Source organism: Amblyomma americanum, chromosome 10 (assembly GCF_052857255.1).
Source record: "Amblyomma americanum isolate KBUSLIRL-KWMA chromosome 10, ASM5285725v1, whole genome shotgun sequence".
Lineage (NCBI taxonomy): Eukaryota > Metazoa > Arthropoda > Arachnida > Ixodida > Ixodidae > Amblyomma > Amblyomma americanum.
Window position 1 is genome coordinate 130,454,810 of NC_135506.1, and position 5,260 is coordinate 130,460,069.

The 5,260-nt window shown below is 49.6% G+C and overlaps 1 pseudogene; it reads left to right on the forward strand.

Moving 5' to 3' along the window:
* The first annotated feature begins 696 nt into the window (after window positions 1-696).
* LOC144108710 (uncharacterized) lies at window positions 697-5,057 on the forward strand (annotated as a pseudogene).
* The last annotated feature ends 203 nt before the right edge of the window (window positions 5,058-5,260 follow it).

Sequence of the window (5,260 nt, forward strand, 5' to 3'; positions counted from 1 at the left end):
CCTTCCTCGAAGAAACGGATGACCTTTGAAATTCCACTGGCGGAGCCGACAGGATTCGGCACGTCTCATCTCAAGGCCAGGCATCGCAGTGACAACCATAGGCCATCCGACACGGAGCCGCGAGGAGCTGTCAATGGACGACTCCACATCGGCTGCTGCCAACGCTGGTGGAACGGACGCATCATCCGGGCTCTGGGCGGCAGACAACAGAAGATCTGCGCCGGGTGAGTGGGATTTCTTGCGTTTTGTTGAGGCGGGCATGGTGGTTAGTTCGTGAGGCCCATGGTCCATACGAGGAGAACGTTAGCCGCTAATGATAGCGAATCTAATCCTGAGAATGAAATGAGGTCGAATCCTCGCCCGGAGCAGCAATCGCTAGAGGGAGGTGTAGAAAGGGGGATGGATCAGAACGAGGGAGCGACTATGGAGGATGATTTCAGTGTGGAGAGCAGGTTACAGGCCGACGACCAGAGACAGACATTGTCACTAGACGCTACAGGATCTGATACAGGAAAAATGGTTATTCGCCGTATGGAGTTAAAAGTGGAAATGGAACTACGAATGCGTGAAATTGAATCCAGGGAGCGACTGGCACTTAAGCAGATAGAGCTTGGGCTGTCGAATGGTCGAATGTCCCCGCTTGGGTCAGGACAGAGTGATGAACGGTGTATAGGCTCAGACTGAATATCACAATGTGCGAAAGTCCTTAAGGGCTACTGAATTCCATGCGATGCAGATGTGCCATTGTGGTTTGAGGAGATGGAGAAGCTTTTTACTACTTTCAATGCTCCAGACAGTAGCCGAGTACACTTAATTTTGCCGGCACTAACAGAGAGAGTCAGATACTTACTTCGTAACCGTGACCGAGCCGAATGCACTGATTATGAGGCTGTAAAAACAGCGGTTCTAGAAGAAATAAAACTCCCACCGACTGAGTACTTTGAGAGATTTGAGAAAGCAGCGAAAAGGAAGGAGGAGACGTGGGCTCAGTTTGCGTCTCGCGTGAAAACATATTTAATGTACTACATCCAGGCTGGAGAGGTAGACTCAAAAGAGGCTTTTACTGACTTCATGGTGTCCGATCGCATTAGGGCAAGCCTCAGCCCGGAGGGCATTGAATATGTGCGCCTTCGAGAAGGAGAGACTTGGCTGAAGCCTAAAAAAATATCAAAGGCCCTACAGACCTTCGAGCAAGCAAAAGGTAAAGGGCGGGCTGCGAGACAGATTACAGTGCCAGTACTGCAAATGGGCCATAAGCAGGGTAATGATGAAAAGCCCGCAGTAAAGTGCCACCAGTGCCATGGACTGGGCCATGTTGCTAGGAATTGCCCTTGAGTAACAGCAAATGAGCCGCGCCAGCAACAAGCATATGGGCACAGGCGGAGGGTGCAAAAGGTCGAGCTGGTAGATGAGACAGAAGTGAAGGACGCAGCGGTAAACCAAGGCGCGGTTTTAACTGCTAAAGTAGGAATGCCTATGCAAAATTCAAGGGCAGCCGCATCGAGACCACAGTTCGCAGAGCTTGTATGCGGAGACGTCTGCACAGAGGCATTGCTTGATACGTGTAGTGAAATCACGGTAACAAGAGAGAGCATACTACCGCAGGCGCTGACGGAACCATCGAGGACAGTGAACCTACTGTCGGCTTTCGGCAGATCTATTCCGGCGAAATTGGCGACGATCCCTCTAAGGATATCTCATAAAAGAACAATCGCAGACGATCAAAAGATAGGCATAGTATGTGCCCTCACCAATGAGCTTACTGAGGGGGTGGACTTTTTGCTGTCGTCAGTAGACTGGCAGCTGCTTATGAAGCACAGCGATAGAGCGTTCCCAACAAGTACTAGTGCTGCAGTCAGTATGACGGTGAATCAAGAACCTAAAAATGCGGCAAATCAGAATTGTGAGGCACTGGCATGCGAAGTTGGCAGGGTACCAAATTACGACGTTCCGCGAGAGGAAGCAGAGCCACCTGGGACGGAAGATGCAGTTACACTGTCTAGCCAGCGAGAAATCTTTCGAGCAGCGCAGCTCGTTGACGAGAGCTTGAGGAAGGCATGAGAAAATTCTAAGGACGGAAAGGCGGGTATGTTCGTTACTGAGGGAATTCTACACCATTGGGACTCAACAGCGGTTACTAAAGTGCGACAACTGGTGCTTCCTCAAGAAAGACGAAAGGAAGTTCTGTCCTTGGCGCACGAATCGCTGTGGGGTGGACACCAGGGTCCAAGGAAGACCAAGGCCCGCATAAAGTACAACTTTTATTGGCCCGGTATGGAAAAGGAGATTTCACAGTACTGCCAGTCTTGCCATGGGTGAATATTTTTCTTGTCTGCTTTTTGGTTGCCCAAACTGATCGTGTTTTTGCCTTGCTGCAAGTTTGACATTTCATTTTTGCATATTTCATTCATTGGCTTACTTCTGTTTGTTTCTGTTTGACTTTCCCAAATGAAGAGCTCGGTTTGCATTTCGTTTAGTCCTTGTTTTGCTCATGTTCTATTGCCCATAGAACAAGTGTTTTGAAATTATTATTTGCTATCTTCGTTCTATACACTGATGCCAAGTGTATGCCCCTCCTGCTTGGGCCGTAAAGGCCTGCAGTATTGAATAAATAAAATAAATAAATAAAATAAATAAATCCGCTAAGACCGTCGTCACACTGAAAACGTACCCATCACCCCATTGACTCGGCCTGAACACCCCTTTCAGGTTATCAACTTAGATATCATAGGGCCTCTTCACACGCCATCTGCAAGGGGTCACAAATATGCTCTGTGCCTTGTCGATTTATCCACGAGAGGGCCAGAAGTCGTATGCCTTCGTTCCCTGACTGCAAGGGCTGCGTGTGACACCCTTTTAGAAATATTCAGTCGAGCCGGAATTCCGCAGACAATCTGTTCAGATCAGGAAACAAATTTTAAGGCTCAACTCACGCAGCTGATGCTAGAAAGATTAGGTTGTTCACCTCGATTTTCTACCCCGGAGCATTCTGAAAATGGCGCCGTGGAAAGATGGAATCGGGTGCTAAAGAATATGCTGTTCTATGTCATAGCAATGGACTCGCATAACTGGGATAAGCTGCTCCCTTTTGTATTGTGGGGTTACCGCGAAGTTCCCCACGAGACTACGGGCGTAGCACCCTTTCAGCTTTTGTATGGCCGAAACCCGACAGGTCCGCTTACGGTTCTTCGCCACACGTGGGCAGGAGAAGTCAGTGTACCAGCGACGTTAAGGGATGAGCCAGCTAAATACTTGAAACAGCTACGGGAAAAGTTTGAGCTAGCGGCCAGTGTGGCTGGGCTCACAAGCACGGCGCGACAGGCTAGGTACGCAGAAGCCTACAACAAAAGGACGCGGAACAAAGTCTTTAACGTGGGCGATCAAGTGCTCATTTTTGACACAGACCGCATCACTAAGATGACCCCGAAGTAGTTCGGTCCCGTCATAGTAATTGGGTGTGAGAGGCAACATTCGTATCAGGTAGAGAACGAACAGGGATAAAGATCAGTGGTGCACGCCAACCGGATGAGACCGTATACTATGCGAGGGTGAGCCATATAGGGGGGGTGTTTGATGAAGATCATGAGTTTGGGGAAGTAGAGTGCGCACCACAAGTTGCGCCACCGCTACTAGACGAGGTACTAATACCATTAGAAAAGTTAGCCCACCTACGGGAGCAGGAGCAGAATGAAGTGCGAAGACTGTTCTCAAAGCACCGCTCACTTTTCGATGGCAAGTCGGGACTGGGAAAAATAGGCGTGCACCGAATTGAGCTAGAAGAAGGGTTCAAACCGAAAAAGCTTTTACTTATCAGGTGCCTGAACTGCTCAAGAAAGAAGTAAGCCGCCAAGTGGAGGAGTTACTTAAGTTAGGATTAATTTATCCTGTAGAATGTGAATTTGCACACCCAGTTGTGTGCGTGGGAAAGAAATATGGGTCTATGCGAATGTGTATTGACTACCGAACTTTGAATGCAGGAACTCGTTCAGACGCGTTTCCGATGACTAACTCCCAGGAGCAAATTTTTCGGGTCGGCCGCGCGCAGTTTATCACGCTAGTGAATTTAAGACGTGGCTACTGGCAGGTACCGATGGACCCGCACAGCCAAGCGCTTACCGCATTTGTGACGCATGAGGGGCAATATATGTGGACAGTCATGCCCTTTGGGCTAAAGAACTCTGCAGCGACCTTCCAAAGAATAGTCAATACGCTCCTATCTAAGCACCAAGACTACGCCACTGCATATCTGGATGATATAGCAATTTTCTCCAATACTTGGAAGGAACACGTAGATCACATCAATGCTATCTTTTGGCTGCTTAGAAGAGCCGGACTAAAGGCTAGCCCTGATATATCAAGTAGGACAGCCTCACATTCGCTATCTAGGACACATAGTGAGTTCAGGGACGCATGCACCTGACCCGGAGAATATATCCGCCATAAAAGGCTTAGTGCAGCCTAACACTAAGAAAGAGCTGCGAAGCTTGCTAGGACTATGCGAATATTATAGAGAATATGTCCCTAGATACGCTGAAATAGCTGGCCCCCTAACGACTTTGACCAAGCGGGGCGTTCCCAGCTTGATCCCGTGGCCAGAAGATGCGCAGCGCGCATTAGAAGAGCTGAAAGACTCGCTCTGCAGAGCAGTGGCATTGAGCATTCCACAACCTCACCAGCCGTATTGGCTTTTCACTGACGCATCAGCGACGGCTGCCAGAGCTTGCTTGGCACAAATGACAGAAGAGGGCAAAGAAAGGCCTATAGCGTTCGCGAGTCATCGCTTCGACGCTACTACGGCGAGATGGTCGACTATAGAGCGCGAAGCGTTCGCTATTATATGGGGTCTTAAGAAGTTCGATTATTGGCTCTTTGGCGCTGTGGTCAATGTCGTCTCTGACCACAACACCCTGTCATACTTGACGACGTGCACTCCACACGCGGCAAAATTGGCTAGATGGGCGCTGGCACTCCAGCGTTATAACATAACGGTGAAACACAGAAAAGGCACCAAGAATGGAAACGCAGATGCGCTATCCAGGCTCCATAGCTTGACATGAGAGTCAGGCGGTACCACCATGCCAGCCTAGACAAGGCGTGAATGTTCCCACTCAACCGACGCTCGGTGAGCGGGATGCCGTAGATGCGCTATCCAGGCTCCATAGCTTGACATGAGAGTCAGGCGGTACCACCATGCCAGCCTAGACAAGGCGTGAATGTTCCCACTCGACCGACGCTCGGTGAGCGGGATGCCGTGTGTTGA